The following is a 22,722-nucleotide window of genomic DNA, read 5'->3' as shown; positions in this document are numbered from 1 at the left end:
CAGAGCTCTTCCCTGGATTTAGGCTGAGATAGCTATGTCATGTCATGTCATGTCATGTCATGTCATGTCATGTCAGGATTGGTTATTCTTCCAATGTCGTAGCTTTAATATCTTTTCTTGTAGAGGACAGGGCAGGACCCAGGTCTGAATCTCTACTCCTTCCCATCATCTCGTGAAGTTCCCATTCATCAAGCTCATTTATGGCTCTCACGTGTTCACTGAATGAATGTCCGTTTATCTTTGGAAGCAGCCAGCCTGTTGTTAGCCATCAGCAGCTGCCCTCCTCACCTCTATCACTGTCAGTGTCTCTGGCCTGGTTCTTTGGAGGCAGAGTCCCCAGACAGGAGACCTAAAGAGACAGGATGATGTTTGGAGCTTCGATTCTTCAGAGGCTTGATCCTTAGACAAGCAAAGCTGAATTAACATCTGAGAACCTTTCTCTTGAGGGACCAGTCCTCTGCCTCCAGCTGCCCTCTGGGAAGATGGACAATGATGCTGTTGGCAACATCCGGTCAGGGGTCAATGTGGAAGAGCAAGCAAGGCCACTGTCCATCATGCTGAGTCCACTGTGGTCATCCTGCAGGTGTTACTGAGGGTCCGATGTGTGCCAAGCATTGTGCCAGGCCTTGAGCAGCATGACTATAAACCCGTGGTGCTTCCTACTTTTGGGAACTCAGCTGCTTGAAAAAGACAAGATACCCACAGGGAAAGCTGACTTATGAAAGACCCAGGGATTAGCGTCTGCCACAATTACTTGCACAGCAAGGCATCCATATCTGTTTTGATGAATAATTAAATGAATGAAGTGCCAAATGGCTACTAGGAAGGAATGTCTAAGAGGAAAAGTGCTGAGATCTGGGAAATTCAAGGGAGAATTTTGTAGATGACTCAGGTAGCCTGGAAGGACCTGCAGTTTTTGACCAGATAGAGAAGAATGGGAGGTCCTGGCAAGAGAGTGGCCCCGAGTCTGGAAGGACCAGAGCAGAACAGAAATGGAACTCTGTGTGTGTATGTGTGTGTGTGTGTGTGTGTGTGTGTGTGTGTGTGTGTGTAGATATAGATATCCATATAGTGTGTGTATTTATATATTTAGTTTTTTGCTGCATTTACTCTTCCCAACCTTGTTTGCTACTACTGCCCCCCACTCTGATTTTCTCTTTGATATTGTGATCTTTTTTTTAAACAAGCTGGAGAAGTTCTGCATTTTAAAGCCTATCTTGCCTGCCAAGTTGTGCTCCCAAGTCCTCTAAGCTCCACATGCAGCCAGAATAACTTTAGGATGAAGCTCATTAATAATGTGCATGGTAAATCACATCCTCTGCAGGAGGCCTGCAGAGGGGGGCTCTGCCCCTGTCATCAAGCTTTCAGAGATGGCAGCTCACAAATAGGACACCCTGTCCCCACAGCCTGAAGGTACAGGAGCTGTCCACCCAGGTGTCCAGTGGGGAAATTTCTTTGGTGAAATTTCTCCATCTAAGGTGGGGGCTCAAGTGCAAAATCCTGGTCTCTTTAGACGTAGTTGCTTCCTGGCCCAGCATCTTTATTGCATCTTTGTGGATATTCTCAGTTGGGGGAAGGGGATTTCCAACGGCATACCACTTAGTATGAATACGCCCATTAGTTATAATTAAACAGGCCACTGCAATGATTACAAATAAATTTAGCACCAAAAGAATTGTACAGTTATTCAGAGCCATAATAGCGATCTTCTGATGACAAACCAACTGGCTTTCCAACAGGCTGTAGAGGAGCTCAGGGGAGGGGTTCGTCTCCCTGGGAGATGACCTCAGGGGAAGGGTTCGTCTCCCTGGGAGATGACCTCAGGGGAGGGGTTTCTCTCCGTGGTGGATGACCTCAGGGGAGGGGTTCCTCTTCCTGGTGGATGACCTCAGGGGAGGGGTTCGTCTCCCTGGGAGATGACCTCAGGGGAGGGGTTCCTCTCCCTGGTGGGTGACCTCACAGTCTCAAAGGGCAATGCTTCCCTGTACAGGTGCAGGCTTGAATTTATTTCAGGTAACATCCTCAAACCCTGGGATGCCGGCTGCATCTTCTTACTTTTCCTAACATTTGTGAACCATTTTTTCCTGCTTCATGCTAAATGCACTTGCGTCATCCATCCCCGGCTTTCTCCTAGGAGTGAAAGATGCGCATCATTTAAAGCAGGCTCTCCCTGTGATCCTGTAGCAGCAGATTCCTGCGGGATCCAGAGGAGCCAGAGTCCATGCCAGCACCCTACTCCTAAGCCAGAACCTTCTGGTGGTCTCCCTGAGACAGCCATTGTCAGGTGAAGCCAAACCCCACCTTGTGAGCTTGTAGTTAATAGCTCATGGATATCAGCCTGGCTATTTTATGCTTCAGAATGCTGTGTTATTGTGCCTTTGATTTCCTCTAGACCCCACGTAGACAGTGCTTTATTAGCCTTCTTGAAATTGGGACACAACATTTGAGGGGAAGGAAGGAGTGTCAACACCAAAGCAAAAAACAAATTGAGAGAGGAGTGATGAATGACAAGCAGGTTTTTGAGCAGAATGCAGTGAATCAAAAGGAAAGAGCATTATCTGTAACAACAAGAGTCATCACAGAATGAGTGTGACCTCTTCTATGCCAGTTAATGTGCTTGTCCTTTATGTGAGGCCAACATGGCATGATGGCCAAGAGCACAGACTTCAGTGCTTGATTGCCTGGGTTTGAATCTTGGCTTTCTGCTCATGACTTGAATGTCCTTAGTCAAATAACTTCTCCAAGCCTTAGTGTTCCCATCTATAAAATGGGACTAATAGTATTATGTATCTTGTAGGATTGTTGTGACAATTAAGTGAGACAATTTATGTAAAGTGTACAGAACAGGATCTGTATCTTGTGAAGGTTAATTCTTTCTAACATCTCTTTGATCATTTTTACCCTCACAATTTTACTATAATCATGTACCCATGTGTTAATATTTAAATACTTTTTGAAATATTTAAAAAATTATGAATAGGAGAGATATATTAAAAAGCACAAAAAGCATAAATGAAGAAATCAAGAAATTATCATGAAACAAACACCCGAGTCAAGAAACAGGGCCAGGACCTTGGAAATACCTCCAAGGTCCTCTTCCTGCCTCTCCAGAGGTAACTCTTCAAACTCTTCTTTATGTTGCCCTGTGTTTGCTCATTGTACATATGGAATCATATAGTCTGTTTACTTTTGTGTGTGTCTGTGCTATGGTTTGAATGTTTGTATCCCTTCCAAAATTCATGTTGGAACTTAATGCCCATTGTGGCAGTAATAAGAGGTGGGGCCTGTAGGGAGTGATTAGTGCTCTTTATAAGGCACTAATCAAGGGGACTAGCTACGCATTTGGCCCTTCTGCCTTCCTCCATGTGAGGACACAGTGTTCGTCCCTTCTGCCATGTGATGACATAGCAAGGAGGTGAATCTTAGGAGCAGGGAGCAGCCCTCACCAGATGCCAAATCTGTTGATACCTTGGTCTTGGACTCCCCTGCCTCCAGAACTGTAAGAAATAAATTTCTCTTCTGATAAATTACCCAGTGTCTGGTATTCTGTTTTAGCAGCATTGGTGGACTAACACAGTCTGGCTCATATAATTCAGTAATATAGTTGAGAAATCTACCTCTGTTGTTGCATATAGCTGTGGTTCATTTATTTTCATTGCTGTGTGGTATTCCATTGTGTGTATCAGCACATTGTTTGTTTATTCTACTGTTTATGGACATTTTATTTGTTTCTAGTTTTGGCTATTAGAAACAATAGTAGTATTAGCATTGTCTCCATATTTATTAAGGCACATTTATGCTGAGCATGTACTTAGGAGTATATTGGCTGGGTTATAACGTGGGTATGTTTGGGTTTAGCAGATAGTGCCAAATAGGTTTTCCAATTATTGTACCAATTTACAGTTCTATTCTATGCAAGTTTTAGGCAAGTATGCAAGCTTCCATTGCCCTCCATCCTTACCAAGACTTAGTTTTATCTTTGTTTTCATGTAGCCATCCAGGGGATGTGATACCTTACTGTGTTTTTAATTTGCATTTCCCGATTACTAATGAGATTAGTTATATTTTCACAGTGACCATTTGGATACCTTCTTTTGTGAGTGTCCAAGTCTTTTATCTGTTTTTCTTTTTTAAAAAATATTTTTGTTGATTTGCAGAAATTCTTATATATTCTGGATATAAGCCTTTTCTTGGTAACGTGTGTTGCAATGAACTTTCTCACTCTATGTAAACTAAATCTAAACTTTAGATTTATCTTAAGTAGTAATATCTGTGAAGTTATGTTTGATGTTTGGTTAATTTTTTTCTAAAATATCTATCTATTTTAAATAACAGTTTGCCCTGTGCCAACTAAAATTTTCCTGTACCACTGGTGGTGTGTTTTCTCACCCTTTGGGAAACGCTTCATTATCTTATGTAATCTTCGCAGATAACCTATTAGGTAGGTATATTATTCCTTTTTTCCACATTTAGCATTGGAGGCACTGAGAGGTTTGATAACTTACCCAAGGACTCACAGCTGAGATGAGGACACAGGGGTAACTGCCTGCCAAGCTCAGCCTATTCCATCACATGACTGGTCAACAGGCTGTTTTATCACTTGCTTTATACCCTAGATCCTTGAGAAACTCTCTGCATCCCCACAGAGCCTTGTATGTCATGAAACACTCAGTGTTTGCAGGGTGGATGGATTGTTGGATAAGTGAGTTGGTGAATAGATGAGTGGATAGATGAATGTATGGATTGGTGGATAGATGGAAGGGTGGATTGGTGAGTGGAAAGATGGATGGAGGGAGATATGGGTGGATGGATTGATGGATGGATGGATGGAGGGAGGGAGGGAGGAAGGGAAGGAGGTGGTGGGAATGAATGACACAGGAAGGTAAGTGTTTTCACAAAGGCTCTTTGCCTGGGGAGGAGCTTGCCCTCAGGTCATGCCCTGCACCATGACCTCACAGCAAGCTTGCCATGACTCTTCTCTTTTCAGTGGCCTTACTGGAGAGAAAGATAAGAAGGGATCTGGGTGAGGAAATGACAATTCCAGTTTGCCATTGCTGGGGAGAGAGGTACCCTCTCATCTTCCTCAGTGTAACAGCTGTTTTAGGACCTCTTGCTTGCAGAGGAAATGAAAAGTAGTGGTCGGCACACTCCAGTGAGTTGTTAAAGCAGCTCTGTCTAAATGTCCAGAGCAGCGCTGAGATGCAGGCTTGCCTTTGAAATGGCTTTCAGACCCCTGGATGAAGACCCCTTCTCTGCTGCTTCTCTGAGCAGAGAATGAGCAGACTGGAGGGTTAATCCCCACATTCTCCAGACTCACTATGTTTGACCTCACCTCATCCATGCTTTTCTTTGCCTGATAGAACTTGCCCTGTTTCACTCGAACACTGGATAGCTCTGTCTCAAGGGCCAACCTGAGTGTTTCTGTGGAAAGGATGGTAAGTGGAGCTCTGTCTGAAAAGCAACAGTGAGAATCTGCCTAGGGAGACCCCTTTTGGGATTGGGGTGGGGTGGGGTGATTGCGAAGGTCACTGCTCCTGGCTATAAATCTGTTCTTGAACTATTTGTTGAACCTTTGTTGATACTAAGTAAGTGACCACGGGCACCTATTCTCATGCTGAGTGCTGGTGACGTGCTATCTGGAGTATTTCTGAGCACTTGTCTAGGAAAGTGCTTGTTGTATTTAATAAATTGCATTGATTTATTGCTTTTATTGATCTGTTGAAGCACTCTATATTATCAGAGGTGATAGTCTTCTTAGGAAAACATGGAAGGTCTCTTCATTAGCATCCATTTTTCTATGAGGCTTTAGAGGGTGAAATGCCAGGATGCACAGCGTTCATTCCAGTGATATACTGAACACTATTTGGGTGAACAATGGCTTCGGTATAAATCAGGTGGAAGGAAGAATTGAGACCATTTGCCACAGGCTCACTGGAGTTTTTGTGATGAAATGAGCAAGCTTCTTTTCTTTCTTTCTGTGATGACAAACTCCTCTCTTAGTTTTCCACAGGGAGAAGCAGTAGGCTGAAGTGGCTCTTTAGGGAGACGCATACCTCCACAGGCAGAGCAGTCTAGATTGTTTTAGCACATTCCACTTAAGAACTGCAGTGTGACAGCAGGTAAATCACTTGCCACTTTTGTGCCCATGCCTCTAGACTGTCAGTTTGTGCCTGACCCTCACCTGTGACATGCTCTGTTTCTCTCTCTGCTTCCTTCCCCAGACCCAACTGGGTCTGGAACTAGCTCTGGGATTTGCTGCATGTTGCTGACCCTGAGTCTTGGAGAGAAGCCCTGATGAGACAAAGAGGGATGCTGATAACCTAGAGGAGGGACATTGATGATGGACACCTCTGCCTCCTTCCACTTTATTTGGCTGGCTGCCTCCCGATGTCCTGGCTTAGGTTTTTCCTTTTTCTCCTGGAGAAGACGAGTGGAGTCTGGCTCCTGCTTTTACCTCCTTACAGAGGATCCTGCAGGCTTAGGAGCCCCATTTCTGGGAGCTTTCAATTTTGACAGCTGTAAATCCTGCCTTCCATGTGTTTCATTGCCAGTCTCATCCATTGAATAACAAGCTCCTTGCGGGCAGAAGGGGTCTTCATCCAGGCGTCTGAAAGCCATTCCAAAGGCAAGCCTGCATCTCAGCGCTGCTCTGGACATTTAGACAGAGCTGCTTTAACAACTCACTGGAGTGTGCCGACCACTACTTTTCATTTCCTTTGCAAGCAAGAGGTCCTAAAACAGCTGTTACACTGAGGAAGATGAGAGGGTACCTCTCTCCCTGGCAATAGCAAACTGGAAGGCAGGATTTACTGTTGCATTTGTTGAGCGCTCGAAGCTCCTTGGATTCTTTCTGCATCTGGCAAGAAGGAATTTTCTCTCCTTGTGCATCTGCAGATTATGCTCTCATTCCAGGAGACCTCACACTAGCACTTGTGGGGTTCACGGATGGTTCTGAGTTTGAATCTAGTCTCATGCTGTGTGACCTTGGGCAGATTACTTAGTTTCTCTGAACTTCGGGGCATCCCTTAATTGCTTGATAGGGATAATAATGCCAGACTCAAAAGACTATTGCAAACGCTAAATGAGCCAATATTTGCCAAGCGCTTAGCAGCATGTGACACACAACGCCTGTTCAAACACTGGCAGCTATCATTATTAGTGAAGTTTTTCTAAACATGCATTCAGCAGGCAGCACTTGAAATCATGGCTAACAGAGTCTCATATTCTCTGTTGGTCCTGGAGGTAAAATCTGAATGAGACTGACATACCTCTGCCTGCAAGGAGCTTGTTATTCAATGGATGAGACTGGCAATGAAACAATTAAAATATAGCACAAGAAGTTCTATGGAAGGGTGGTGCTGGTGGGGGGCATCACAGATCACAAAGGAAACATGTAGGAGGCATATCTAATCCAGTCTAAGATCTGCCACCGTCCCTCCCCAGGCTGGACTGAGGCTCTGAAAGCCCAGGAGCAGGGAGGGATAAGGAGCAAAGGCAGTGCTGGGAGCCTTCTGTTTGTAGAGAAGCAACCATTCCTGCAATTCCCTCCACATCCTCAGCAAGGACAAGCCAGCTGCTCCCATGATGTCACTATGCCCTTTAAAAATTGTGTACAGGCTGGGCACGGTGGCTCATGCCTGTAATCCCAGCACTTTGGGAGGCCGAGTCAGAAGGATTATTTGAGCCCAGGGGGTTGAGACCGCAGTGAGCTGTGACTGTGCCACTGCACTCCAGCCTGAGCAACAAAGTGAGACCCTGTCTCAAAAAACAAAATGCAAGACACAAAAAACAAAGTTGTGTATGGTTCAACCTGATTTATCTTGGCAAGTATGTGTAGTATAGGTTGAGCATACCTAATCCTGAAATCTGAAATCTGACATATTCCAAAATTTGAAATTTTCTGAGTGCCAACATGACATCACAAGTGGAGAATTCCACATGTAAGTACTTCACACAAACTTTCATGCACAGTTATTAAAAACATTGTATAAAATTGCCTTCAGGCTCTGTGTCCAAGGCGTATATGAAACATAAATGAATTTTGAGTGTTAAGTTGATCTGATACTCCAGGTATTTCACTAGGTGTATGCACATATTTCAAAATCTGAAAAAATTTGAAATCCAAAACACTTCTGGTCCCAAGCATTTTGGATGAGGGATTCTCAACCTGGACTTGCCCAATGTCTTTCTTTCCTGCTATAGAGTGCACCCCCCTATAGGCATGATCCCAGGCTGTCTGCTATTTCCACAGCATTTAGCACAGGGCATGTAACACTCTTTCATGCTCAACAATATTAATAATTAATTGAGAATACAGCTAACATTGAGATTTGCCATACTCTGTCATTCAGAAATGCCCCTAGTCTTTGTGGATCTCCCTCCTCTTCTACTCCTTCCTGCAAGCTGGTGACTGGCTCCCAGTGGGCTGGCTCTAGGCCCTCCTGCCTGTCAGGGGTTGGAGTTTGAGCTGGGAGTTGTACTCATCCTGGTAAAGCAGCCAGTGCCCCCCTCTTGAAGCTGGTTTTGGCCCTTTGCTCTGGCGCAGGCCCCTTGCTCCTCAGGGCTCCCTGTCTGATAATCAATGCTGTCCTCATCTTTAGAGGAAATGCTGCCCAGTGATATCACACACTGAATCGATTAAAAGCAGAACTTCGAACTCATTTGCTTGGACAGGTCTCCATGGAGTGACTCACTCAGTCCTCCCTTAATGTTGTCCCCATGTCTGCCGGAAACACCATCTGCAGTTCTGAGGCGACTCCCGTTGCAGGGCCAGAGAATAACTTGCATTTTCACGATTAGCTTGAATAGGAGCTATTTAATGTATTTATCTACAATGAAGTCACCTTCTTTAACAGACCTCTCTTCAACTTTTATTTATATCTCAATTCAATCAGAACAACCTCCAAGTTTTCATGACTTTCCCTTTTTCTGTTTTGATTCTGTTCATTTGTTTTTTAATCCAACATTTACCATCATTATGCTTTCTTTGCAGAGAAAATCCTCTCCAGTCAGGTGATTGCATCCATTTCGTCTTCCCAGCCCTCCTCTAGATGGGAGGTGGAGGTGTGTGTACCAATCTCTTAATTCAGAAATGAGACAAAAGGAGGAAAAAGGAGAAGTTCAGGAGGTGTGTGATCCAAGTCTGGCTATAGGCCATGGACATTCCAGGAGGGAGACTCCATCAGAGAAGTGGAGCTGGAGTTGGGTGTTAGAGGGTGAAGGGAGGGTTTGAACAGGCGAGGGAGTGGGGAGGAGTGCCATCCGGTGGGAGAGGGAGAGGCAGCTTGAAAAAGCACAGAACTGCGAGTGAGCATGCGTACCCAAGGAGAGGGAGCCAGGCACTGCTAGGGTGCAGGTGGGGCAGAGCGGCTAGGTGTGTGGCCAGGGTGTGGAAGGAACATGCTAAATGTGATGGTTAATTTATGTGTCATCTTGGCTAGGCTATGGTGCTCAGTTGTTTGGTCAAACATCAGCCTAGATGTTGCTTCAAAGGTATTTGTTAAATGTGTAATTTAAATCATAGACTTTGAATAAAGCCAATCACCCTACATAATGTCAGTGGGTCTCATCCAATCAGTTGAAGGCTTTAAGAACAAAGACAAAGGTTTTTCAAAGAGAAAGAGAAGACTCTCCTCAAGACTGTGACATAGAAACTCTGCCTGAATTTCTAGCCTGCTGCCCTGCAGAATTTAGAATCAAGCCTGCAACATAACTCTTACCTGAATTATCAGCCTGCTGACTTACCCTGCAGATTTTGGACTTGCCAGCCCCTCACAATCCCATGAGCCAATTCCTTAAAATAAATCTCTCTTTTTCTCTCTGTATATATTTATATCCTATTGATTCTGTTTCTCTGGAGAGCCCTGACTACTACACTGAGTGAAGGGAGGGCTTTGCTAAGTGATCATGGTCCCAAGGGCAGCCTCTGAGAGCCCCCTCCTTTTGCAGGGTATTTGAAGACCAGACCTTGAGTCAAATTCTGCAGCCAAATTCAATGCCCATAAGACTTTCTGCTCAGAAGATCTCATGCAAAGGGAATCCCCAGGGCTCTTTAAATTAGATTTTCCGTTTGTGTAGACACGTGATAAATGTGTTGGCCAGAGTCTGGCTCACACCACTTTTTCTACTTTTTGGGTGGAGTCAGTTTTAATTGACAAGAAGTGCCTCTACTGGTGGACGTTTTTTTGGGGGTAGCTGTGTTGGATATTAAAACCAATGCTCTGCATTGTGTTGGGCAGCAGAAAGATTGCTTTTTCAATAAGCAAGCCTTGGGTTTTTCTGAGCCGGTGGTATGAGAAATGCCTCTCCTGAAGGCCACTGTGCAAGTGAGTCCCCACAGAAGCATGCCAGAGCTGTCAGGTGCAGGGAGAAATATCTTTAGTAAGAGCAGGTCATGGAATGAGACTTCCCCACCACAGCATAGATGGGCAGAGGGGTTTCCACAAGGACAATTCTTAAGAATCTCTGTAAAAATGCATGACTCCATCTGTCTCCTCTCTCTTCTTTGGCTTCAGATGAGATGAGCCATTTAAAAATTCCCCAACAAGGGACCCCAGGCACCAGAAGAAGTGATGAACAGATTTTCAATTTGGCCCTGATTTGCATATATTTTTTTTTTTCTGGCAGTTGAAATCATTGAGACTAGAGGCCGGGATGGGTAGTAGTGGGTTTTCCCCATCTGAAGCAGATTCTTGATTGGTCTGGACAGACTGCTGGTACTCCTGAGTGCAAGGCTCTGACCTCAGCTTCTCCAGAGAAGGAAGAGATGGCAAAGGGGAAGGCCTGGGGCTCAGGGAAGGACTTTGCAACCCCAATGGGGAGTCAGATCCTCAGGCCTCCTCCCAGGGCAGCTGCCTGGTAACTTTCCCAGTGTCCTTCAGGGAGCATCTCCTCTTCCATGTGGCTGGTTTCTTCTGATAGGAGGCTGCCTTGTAATTTCTCACTGACAGGACACTGGGGACCCCAGACAGAGCCTGGGAACTTGGCTGCCCCGGAACCAGAACCTGGCCCTTCAGAGGAGCTGCAGAATTTCGACAGAGGAGGGGATTGAGGGAGGTATACTGGCTGAAGAGGAGACCCAAGGGTGTGTCTCGAGGCTCCGCGTGTGATCATTTGGGCTATCTTTGATGGTGATGGTGAAGGGCAATAGTGATGGGAAGGAATATCTAATTATAATGATACTAATAGCTAGCATTTGTTGAGCGCTTCTTCTGTCCCAGGTGCTGGCCTAAGCGTTTGCTCATATTTGGTCATCTAATTGCCCCAGCAAGCCTGTGAGGTGGTGCTCAATTAGTCCCATTCTCAGATGGGGAGAGAGGTTAAGAAACTTGCCTAGTTATCTAGCCAGTAGGTGGTGGTACAGCCAGGTTTGAACCTAAGTGGTCTGGCTTAGAGCCTGTGTTCCTAACCTCTGCACATACTTTCTCCCTAAGCAGTCTCTTGGCCTTGACACCATGCCTAGTGTGTGGGCCAGGTCCCGTAGGCAGCCCTTTAGACAGCAGTATGGGCTTCCTGGAGGTAGATGTAGTCTGTGTCAAGAACCTTCCAATTGAAAAAGAGTTTCCCAAAGCCTGCTGCATGTCCTTGTTCAAACCTCTCACCCCACCCTGCTGAAATTCCCTCTAGCCTCTCTCCTCTTGTGCACTCAAATCTGGCCTCCTGCCCTTTAAGGCCTCAGCTCCCATTCTACCCACTCACGGAGACTTTGGGTAGGGCTACCCCCCAAGCAGTGCTCTCTGGGAAAAAGCTTCAATTTGATCTGGTGGGTTAACTGGATCCCCACAGTAGAAATACCAATATAAACCTCAAGTCTAGATGGAAAAAAAAATCAAGTTGCATAGGTAGGCTCTCTCTGTCCCATGGAAAGACATGGATGGACAGATACATTCGTAGTGCCCTTCTTGACTCTTCCCTTGAACCTTTGCAAGAGGTAGCCCACCCCTGGGGTCTGGGCCTTGTTTGAATTCTTTCTACAGGGCACAGAAAGAAGGGAACAGCAGCTCTGGTCTAGGCAAAAAGGAAAACCAATGAGTACAGAGGTGTGTATGGAAGATGCGAGGGACTAGGGCAGGAAACCACCACCACCAGGAACACCCACTGCGTTGCAGAGCAAGACATCCACCTGGCACTGTGGAATGAGAGGTGGGGGGCGCGACCCCAAGGCCCCTCAGGCCTTTGGCAGCCAGGCAGCATTGCAGCCCAAGCACTGGGTCTCATCAGCTGGGTGCCTCATCCCTTTAAGGAGTATCCTGTGCTGTGTGTGCCTTGGTACGGGAAATAAAATGACTGAAAGCCTACAATGAATGTGGTATTGACCAGAGAGAATGAAATTATAAAAATTATAAGACCAGCTACTACTAATTAGGGGCTTAGGCGAGGGCCTGTGGGCAGTTGACAGGGGAGGCTTTGGGATCTCAGCAAGTGGGCAGGAGTGGGCTGCTGATGAGTTACTCTTGACAGACTCAGCAGTGGTGCACCTGTCAGTTCCAGAATTTTTAGGTAAGTAAACTGAGGGCACAGACAGAAAAAGTTGCTCACCCAGATCTCAGGGAACCTGACACCTAGGCCAAGAATCTTTCAGCTCAGCTTCTCCTGGGGTCTCACATGGAAATAATCTACCCACACTGGGATGTTGCATGGCTGGTGCTCATGATAACATGCATTCATCCAGTCATTCATTCATTTGTTCAAAGATATTTTATTTTTATTTTTTAGAGAGAAAGTCTCACTCTGTCACCCAGTATGGAGTGTGGTGGCACAATCACAGCTCATTATAGCCTTACACTCCTGGGCTCAAGTGATCTTCCCGTCTTTGCCTCCTAAGTAGCTGGCACTACAGGTGCCTGCCACCACACCTGATTAATTTTTGTATCTTTTGTTAAGACACACTGTTGCTATGTTTCCCAGGCTGATCTTGAACTTCTGGCCTCAAGTGATCTCTGACCTTGGCCTCCCAAAGTGCTGGTATTATAGGCAGGAGCCACCATGCCTGGCCATGTTTAAAGATATTTATAGAGTGCCTGCCATGGGTCAAGTACTGGGCCAGACGTGGAATACAGCTGTGAAAAAAAACAGACTAACATTCTTCTCTTCATGCAGCTATTTTTTGAGAAGAAGAGAGAGACATAAATTAAACACAATAAATAAATAAATAAATAAATAAATAAATAAATAAATAACTATGTCAGAAGGCAGAAAAGACAATGGAGAAAAACAGACTGGACCGTGTAGGGTTCCTGCTGTGGCAGGTCTCTTGTCAGAGACCAGCAGGGATGCTCACAAGGTAGTAAGGGCAGTGGCAGAACGAGTGATCCCACTCTGGCAATGTGAGGGGTGCTGAACAATCTCTCCAGCCTGGAGAAGGGGTAGGAGGTAGAGTTGGAGGACAGAGCTGAAGGCTGTAATTCATAAGATCATGTAAGAGATGGCCAAGAGGTACTGTCCCCCAGGGGCCTAGGGAGAGTCCTGGGCAGAGGAATGAGCTGGCAAGGTCAGGGTGGGCTTCCTAGGGGGCGGCAAGGCATGGCTGGGCATGGAGAAAGTAGCATCATGGGGTATTTAGGGATAGCAAAAGGAGGATGCAAGTAGAACTCGTGGGCTGGCCTGGGAGCAGAATATAGGAGGGCAAGGAGTAAGGGATGAGAGTAGAAGTGCAGTGTCGGAGTGACCATGGGGACTATGGAGAAGAGGCTCGTGGATCTTATCTCTCAGGGGAGATGGGGAGCTCCTGTGATTTATAGCTGGGTGATGTTGTGAAGAGGCCACTTTGTAAAGGTCCTTCTGACTGCTGCAGTAGGGTTGTACTGGAGTAAGAAGGAGCCTGAAATCCTTATGCCTGGAAGGTTGTGACTAAGGGGTGGAGAGAGTGGATGGATGTCAGAGAGGGAGGAAGAATCACAGAACTTAATACTGAACTTTACTCCCCAGTCTGAAGGTGTTTCTCTGGGTTTCAGCAGAGCCATGGTCTCCTGTTTCACTGTCTTGCACATATGGCAACTTTCCAGGATGGGGACAGGAGGTCTGATTGCTTAGGGACACTCTACAGATGTCAAATGTCATGCTACCACTGCTGGATGCCACTCAGTCTCTCCTCCCACAATCTTCCTTTCCTGAGTCTGGCCTGGACTTGGCCAGCCAAAATCACACAGACTCTGGGAAACGGTTGGCATGAGATGCTGGGGTCAGCCCAGGGCTAAAGGAGATGCACATGATCTGTTCCTGAAAGACCTAGTAGGGAAGGAGCTTTGAAGGTATTAGGTGTCCTGAGTCTGGTTACACTATGGTGAAGAAGCCCCAGGGCACGTCTTGGTGCTTGAAATCAGCAGAGACAGCTTTGGGAGGTTGGTCACCAGGGACCTCTTTGAGGGTCTGCAATAAGGGTTCTTCAGCTTGTTGCAGCCTGGCAGAGGCCCTTGGGTTTTCTGGGTGGACAAGACTGAATCAACACAGTACCTAGTATCCCTGAAAAGAGTCACAGATTCCAGCCTGGGCTAGGACTGGGTCTGGGAGAGGAATCATGCTGTGATTCCAGGCCCTACTGAATGCCCCTGCTGGGATCTACAAAGCAACCTCTGGATAGACCTGGGTGGGGCTGTCATGGGGCTCTGGGGACTGCTGGAGCCCTAAGGGTCCAATGTCAGAGCAACGCAGGGGCAGCAACCATGAATAACCTGGGCTCATGAGTAGAGAGAGTAGCCAGGTGGGTAGACCAGATGAACAAATGGAGATCCCAAGATAAGAAAAAGGGCCCCATTTAGTGACAGAACAGAGGCTGGAGTCCTGGCACCACTCCTCCTGGCCCAGTGCCCCTCCCCAACTCCCTGGGGTCTTGAATGGAACTTAACTGAGAGTTCTCAGAGGCCATCGTGAGACAGATGAGTTTGAAAGCCAGCAGTCTGATGTAGAAACTTTGCATTGATTCAGTGAGGCAGCTTTGCTGTGCCAGGGTTGGCTTCCCCACCCTCTCTGTGCAGACTGAGGTGGGTGTGTACTATGTGCTTAATTATAGTGCACATAACCAGAGAGGAACTACTCAGAAGCACATGTCATTTTGTTTGGGGATAATAGACATGAAGGCTGGAAAATATCTATTAGATCAACCCGTCCTGCCTCTACCAGAGCTGGTATGATGGGTGTCAAATCACTTGGGCTTTCTTCAGCCTGTGACTCAGCGGGAGCTGGGACAGGCCTCCAGGGAGATGGCAGCTCCATGTATTTCTCAAACTCTGTTCTGGTTTTCCTTGTCTGTCTACTCACTTTTTTAATCCATGGCTCTGGTTCTGCTGGCCTTGCCCTCTCGTGTCCTCTCAGTGAGCCTTGACTCCTCCAGCTTCATCTACTGAGCCCCCGCTCTGCAGCAGGGCTGCCCACGCTCAGTTCTAGGGGCTCAGACAATGATATCCATCAATCCACAGTCAAGAGCAATGTGAGACATGCCCATGAATAATTTCAATTCATGACCAAATATGGAAACCGCCATGCAAGAAATACCAATGTAGGTTAGGGAAGGGAGAGGTGGCTCTGTCTCTGCTTGTTGGAAAGGCTTCTTGGAAGAGATGGCAGCTTCCTTATCAGAGCTGAATGAGATTTGTTAAGTGTAGGAAAGGGGTTGAGGCTTTTCTCCATTTAGTGGGGAGCTACAGCTTCCTTCTCTTCCTCCTACTGCCTGAACTGGGCCTGGTTAATATCCTTTGTCTTTACCTCATCTTTTTGGCTGTGACTGACTCCCTCTAAATCAAACCTTTGCCACCTCATCCTTCTTATCTCCCCTTTCTCTTCCTTCCCTTGTCCTATTTTAGATACAGTGGGGCAACAGGTCAGGTCTGAGACCAGGGAGGGAGTCAAGGACCAGAAACCTAGGGCCAGCGCTGCCACCAGTCTTCAGCTCCTGCATCTGTAAAATGAGCGTTGAGGGCTTATCTCGATGGACTCTTTAAAGCCCGATGTTCTAGGAATTTCCAGAGCAGTGAGCTCCCCAGCTGAGTCAGAGTCCAGAGGTGCGATCTTATGGCTGTTTCTTCCTTGTTGTAATTTCCACCACCACTATCAGTCTGGCAGCCTCCAAATCTGCATCCCCAGTACAGATTCCCTTCCTGAGCCATGGGACCACATATCCCACTGCTCCCTCCATGTCCCTAGGAGGTGCTTTAAAATCAGCATGTCCACAAAGAAAATCATTACATTGCATATCATTCTGATTCTGTTGCCAGCATGCGTGTGCGTAGCACACTCACATCCATACACTTCTGATCATGCGACTTTCTGTTTAAAACCACTCCACCAGGATAAAATCCCAAGCCTTGGTGTGGCACAGGCTTTTACTGACCTGATCCCAGACTCATCTCTCTTGTCTTCCCACCTCCCCAGACATCAGACATCACCCAGTTAGGGTCAACCCTAACTGCCTGACCCCAGACTCATCTCTCTTGTCTTCCTACCTCCCCGGACATCATACTCTAGTCAACTCTAACTGCTGAACACACCAGGATGGTTCACACCTCTGTGTGTTAGCATGGGTTCTTTCTCTTGTATGGAGGATCATTTCCCCAGTGTTTTACTGAGGAACTCCTTTTCATTCATCAAAACTCAGCTTATCACCTCTACCATGAAGTCATCCTGGACATCACTTGTCCCAGTTAATCACTCACTCGTCTTTGCCATCCTTGACCTGGTGAATACAGTCTTTATACCATTTATCAATTAGTTCTAATATATTTATCAATTAGTTATAATTCTTTATACCATTTATCAATTAGTTATAATATATTTATCAATTAGTTATAATTGGGTAGTTATAGAGGATATTAACCAGGCCCAGTTCAGGCAGTTTACAGGTGTGTGGGCACCCCATCTGCTATAGATCTTTTGGTCCTAGATTTCTATAGCACAACGTCTGTCACTTATTAAGTGCTAAAGTTTCTGATTTTCATAAACTGAACTGAAATGAATCCCAATTACTGACCTGTGGGACTCCCAGCCCTTTGACATCTTGACCCTGCCCAAAATCAGGAGTACGTTTCCAGAGGGCTCTGCAGTGGGAAATGGCAGTGGGAGTCTGCATGTATTCAGCTCAAGGCACGCCCTGTGTTAGGTGTTTTCCCTTTTGCAGGCTGGAGTGAGCCCTTGAGCTGACCCAGAAGTTCTGAGCATCTCTCACCCAGTATTGATGATCGTGAATTTTGCCTCCTCTCTTTATGCCTAAAGATGAAGGAAGAAATACAAGCTCATGTTACAAAGAGTATTTCCCTGGTTTATCAGCTCTCCCCCTCTCAGCTTGAGCTCAGAATGATTTCTTAGTTCTTAGCTTTTCTTCCTCTGATCAAAGTGCCTGAGGCAGTGAGCACCAGGAGGGCAGGAGCATTTCTGGCTGAGCCCAATGCTCCCCTCTTCTGGGCTGTTTTAGGAAGCTGTGGCCCAGGGTTCTCTGGTCAGGCGAGCATGGCCTGGCTGTGGGAGGGTCTCCAAAGGCTCGTGGGTCCCAGGTGCCCTGGAATTTTGGAGGCAGCTGCCCTGCCTCCACTGGGAGAAGATTAAAGCCCCCTTTGCCTTTCGTAGTCCCTCCCTTTCCCACTCTGTTCACTCAATCGCTGTTTTCTCTCCAATGAATTAAATTCAGAAAATCCATGAGCAGGATTTCTGTCTTCAAAGGACCAAATAACCTTTCTTTCTATTCCCCCTAAATTTTTTTCCAAACTGCAAAAAGAAAACATGCAAACAGACTTCAAGTTAAAGGTGAGAGAAAGAAAGAAAAGTTGAGGCAAAGTAATTTTAACTTGAGAAGTAGAGCAGTTTAAACCCAGAAAAAAAAATGTACACTCAGCAATATAGTCCTTTCCTACAAATTAATTAACCCAAAGTGCTTGTTTAATTAGTGTGAGGGGTAGGGAATTGAGTAGCTAACAATATCTCTCACCCAGTTTAGAATTATGTTCACAAAAGAATTTCTTCTTCTTTTCCTGAAAGGGATGAGAACATTGCCCTCATTGGTCTGGAATCAGCAGGTACCTCATGACTGGAGGTGTATTTTCAGGTGGGTTGGGCCTTTGAAGAGGTGGCTTTTCCGATGGACCCCTCTGACTCCCTGCCTGTGGGCATGACACAGGTGGCCTGGCTGCCACAGGGGCAGGGCAGAGGCTGCTTAGCCCTGCTCCAGAGAAACAGAGCTCTGAAGACCTCCAGAGACCAGGGGTCCTGGCGCCTCAGAACTTCCCACTCCTCTCTTCCCACTCCTGTGCTGCATATAAACTTTTTTTTTTTTTTTTAGATGGAGTCTCACTCTGTTGCTCAGTCTGGAGAGCAGTGGTGCGATCTCAGCTTACTGCAACCTCCACCTCCTGGGTTCAAGCGATTCTCCTGCCTCAGCTTCCCCAGTAGCTGGGACTACAGGACTACAGGTGCATGCCATTATGCTTGGCTAATTTTTGTATTTTTAGTAGAGATGGGGTCTCACCATGTTGGCCAGGCTGGTTTTGAGCTCCTGACCTCAGGTGATCACCCGCCTTGGCCTCCCAAAATGCTGGGATTACAGGCGTGAGCCACTGCACCCGGCCTGCATATAAACTTTTTGAGTTTCCAGCTTTTGACACGAGCATGGATATTTATCATTTCTAGAGGCATTAGGATAACTCAAGTCCGAGTGTTCAGAGACCTACAGTGCAGCTTAAGACCGTGTCACAGGAATCTTTGGGGCAGGGGCATGCACAGGAGTTATAGAGGGTGGAGAGAGGGATGAGTTCTCAACCAGTGTTTTCCTTTTTTTCATAGACTCCTTTGGCATCTGATGAGGTCCGTGGACTCATGCTCAGAATCACATTTTTAAATGCACATAATAAAATACATAGAGTTGCAAAGGAAGTTAATTATATTGAAATACATTTATCAAAATATAAATAAAACAAGTATGTGGTACAGTCATACATGTGCTTCTTTATTAAGTCATTACAAAGCAAGATCTATTTGGAGGCCTAATAACTGTCATATGCTTGAAAAAAATCTTTAACAATCATAATATATTAAAAAATCTGATTTCTACTTTGGCAAATCATAGATATTGCTAAAACTGTGGTTTATTGCCTGCATTCATAATTGAAGGAAATGCTAGAGTTCAGTGAGAAGGTTGTGAAAATAAAGAGAGCCTTTTTTTCCCATCTAGGTTCATTGGACCTCTGAATTCTTTTCACGGATCTTTTGGTGAGTCTTTGCTGATGAATAAATGGGTTCCTTACGAATGTAACTGAACCTTTGTGTCTTCTACTAAATTCTTCTATAATTTACTTGGGGAGTCTTTGCCACTCTTTGTTGGCTTCTTGAAGTCATGGAGGGCTGTGTTGTTAAGGGATTGAAAGAGGATGAAGAGGATAGAAATGGAGTGAGAACCCTCCAGTATACCAGGAGCAAGACAAAAAGTACTATGTTGTTGGGCTGTGCTGTGAAGAAAGAAGGCTGAGAGCTTGAGTACGGGGCCAAGGAATGATACATGAGCACTGAATCCCCTGTGCCTCCCAGAAGGGAAATTGTACCTGCTTAAGATGTAAATTGGCCAAGTCACATGGTGAGAGGGAGGAGCCTTAGGGGACAGGCAGGGTGCAGGTGTGTGGGGAGGGGCATATTGGAAGGTAAAAGAGGTGGTGGAAGGTGGGCTACTGGAACAGAAAATCCACCAGACCTGAACTTGAGCCCTTTTGGGCTGCAGGGACAGGGTAGGGCCTCTTTCAAGCTCACCAGGATGTTACACCATGATTGGTGTTGCAAGTATATGGATTGTCAGGTACACCTGGCCAGACACTGTGAGTTCTTGCTCTTTCATATGTTCTCCATGGGTGAGGTGTCGGTGTCGTCATGTGTACTTAGAATATTTTCACCCCCTGACCATCTCCTTCCCATACAGCCCCTCCCAGCTTCTCCTAAGCAGCAGATTCAAGCATCATAAACAAACATCTGTAAGCCAGCTGCTCATATGCCCCCTCTTTAGTGCCCTTGATCACTAATAATCTCAGAACAGAAAAATGGTTTTTTCTTTCTTAGTTGCTATTCAGAGGGCTGGGGGTGGGTGATTGAACTTCTCTGCTTGAGAAAGAAAAGTTGCTCCAGGTAAGATTTAATTTTACTAAAGAAAATTCTGAAAATGACATTTTCCCCTTAAGTTAATATTTTTTGTCCTTGAAAACAGAACCCACACAATACAGACAGTTCCCTAAAGTCTTTGTTCTCTAACAAAGACTTAAAGCTGAATGCAGGTAGAGTCATGGAATCCTCACTTTCCCCCTTTTAACACGAAGCTCAGGCTTTTCCAAGACATCAGGACAAATCCTAATGACCAAGCGCCCATCAGAAGCTTTGTGGTGAGAGATTAGATACAATTCCAGGTAAACTGGAGCCCATAGGCCCTGTTCTTCCTAATGAAGTGTGTGTGTGTGTGTGTGTGTGTGTGCAGGTGTGTAAGAGCTGACCTTGTACTTTTTAAACCATAGCCAAAGATGCAGAAGAGTTTATTTTTTCTTTGGGGACTGTATTGCTCTTTTCTCCAGGAAATATTTGTTGGTGTTTTCTGTTCATAGCACTGTGCTAGGCACTGTTGGTCAGGAGGGAAGGCAAATGTCAGAGTAAATCAGATTCAGGTGCTGCCACCAGGAAGCAAAGTGTGATGTGGGAGGTAAGATGAGAGTGTCTGGGTTACTGCAAGAGGAGGGGGCTGAGAAAATTCCCTATGAGAGGTGCCAGAAGAAGGCCACCAAGGTGACCTTGAGAACTGTGGCCCAATTGACAATTTAAAATTACTAGTGATGAAGAGAGTATTGCAGTGCCTCACTGGGAGAAGTGGAAAAGCAGGTCAGGCAGGGTTTTCTTAAATGCTAATTACACAGAGTCTCAAAACATAAGGGACACATGCGGGTTTATTCTTTGTCCTTTGAACCTCATTGATGTCAAAGCACTATGTCAAAGCACTTTCATGCATGTTGTTTTATTAGCACTTTGTGATAAAACTATGACATAGCATGAATTATTATTCCCATCTGAGAGAAAAAGGAGTACAAGGCCAGAGACATGAATGCCTTTGTACTCTGCCTGAGGATCATCATTGCCAAGCGATAACTTGGGCAGGAAGAGGGAAAAGGTATCACACGTAGGTGCCTGGGGATCTTGATATAAGAGTTTAGATCCCGATTTCGCAGGCTGTAAGCTCTTGTCTGCCTTTGTTCTGTATGAGTGGAGAGAGAGCCTGCTTCAGATGGATTGGAGTGTGTCCATCTCTAGCACAACAGGCTTACTGAATGTCTGAGGAAGAGGTCAAGGTGGAGCTGAAGGCAGGGGGGGAAACCTGTGAAGACCTTCTGCTAAGAAGGAGGATAAATGCAAAATGATCTTTGGTGCCTGTTGGTATCTGGCCCTTCCTCTCTAATTCTAGTCTTTTTAATTCCTACCCAGGTGTTAGGTGATCATGTCTGAAGCAGTGACTTCTGGGGATTATTTATCTTTCACTTTGGATGTCTGATCAGAATAAAGCACCATCTTAAAGCCAAGAAGTGATAATGATGGAAAATGGGCCATGGCATGATGGAGGCAGCAACCCTTCCACCTGTTTGTAAAACACTGAAAAAATTGCCTCAGATAAGGAAGTGTCCTCCAGTGAGAAAGGAATTATTTCCCACTGACCACATGATAAATGTACAGGTGAATAAAACTTGGGCAATTGAGGGAAAGTTTATCTAGATGAATGGCTGGTCATTCAGGCCCGAGAGACAGAACTAGAAGGAACTCGAATGAGGCCCATGGTCAGCAGCCAAGGGCAGGGTGGGGGCTGTGGGGCCATAGCATTCAGGGGCAAGTTTCCACAGGCGACTTCTTCCTTGGTCAACTCCGGTAACTTTCTCCACTCACAACTTCCACCGCGCTGGTACTTGGTTATCCGTTCTTGACCTGCCTCTTCTCCTTGTTAATTAATTTCCTGCTTCTGATTGGAATTGCCATGGGTGACCGCTTCTGCATCTAGAGGTAATCAGTCCAGGGATGGGTGTACTTTTATTTTCACAATTCTGTTTCCTGTCTTCTCAGCCCACAGAGGCACTTACGCTTGGATGTACTCAACAATCACACAGGGATGAGAGGGCATCTCAGTGTGAGTGTTGGAATGCCCCAGGGAGGGGGTCCTGAAAGGACACTTCCTAATTTGTATTTTATTTGACACTAATCTAGCATTTAATGTGCACTAGTCATTGTTCCAATTGTTTTACAAAATTAATTATTTAATCCTCACAACCACTATACTCCCCATTTTAAAAAAGGAGAAATGAAGAAACTAAGACCCAGAGAGGTTGCATAACATGGCCAAAGTCACACAGCTATCACGTAGCTGAGGTAAGATTCAGATCCAGTTAGTCTGGCTCTAGAACAACACTGCACAATACAAATAAGATGGAAGGTACCAATGACAAGTTCAGTACATAATTTAAAATTCTGTAGTAGCTACATTAAACACATTTTAAAAATAAACAGGGAAATTAACTGTAATAACTTTCTTCTCTACCAATCTAAAATGTTATCATTATGACATGTAATCAATATTGAAAAGTATTAATGTGATATATTCTTTCCTACTAACTCTTCAAAATTAGTGTGTATTTCACACTTAACAGCACATGTCAGTTCAGACTAGTTTCATTTCTAGTGCTTAGTAGCCACCATGCTGAGCAATGCTTCTTTAAGTCTTGCTCTTCACCAGTGGGC

General features: G+C 45.6%; 1 long non-coding RNA gene across 2 annotated transcripts; it reads left to right on the top strand.

Annotated features, from left to right (window-relative positions):
- Positions 1-1,907: 1,907 nt before the first annotated feature.
- On the top strand, positions 1,908-22,532 carry LOC105479844 (uncharacterized). Of its 2 annotated transcripts, XR_011612231.1 has the most exons (6): positions 1,908-2,013; positions 2,135-2,284; positions 4,336-4,441; positions 5,361-5,435; positions 6,001-6,119; positions 6,222-6,304. It is a non-coding gene; the product is annotated as an uncharacterized lncRNA (long non-coding RNA). The 2 variants fall into 2 exon arrangements; XR_986117.3 differs by lacking the exons at positions 5,361-5,435; positions 6,001-6,119; positions 6,222-6,304 and adding exons at positions 8,993-9,127; positions 21,424-22,532.
- The last annotated feature ends 190 nt before the right edge of the window (positions 22,533-22,722 follow it).

The sequence above is a fragment of the Macaca nemestrina genome, chromosome 13, assembly GCF_043159975.1.
Source record: "Macaca nemestrina isolate mMacNem1 chromosome 13, mMacNem.hap1, whole genome shotgun sequence".
Lineage (NCBI taxonomy): Eukaryota > Metazoa > Chordata > Mammalia > Primates > Cercopithecidae > Macaca > Macaca nemestrina.
This window is presented reverse-complemented; position numbering and strand designations above follow the sequence as displayed.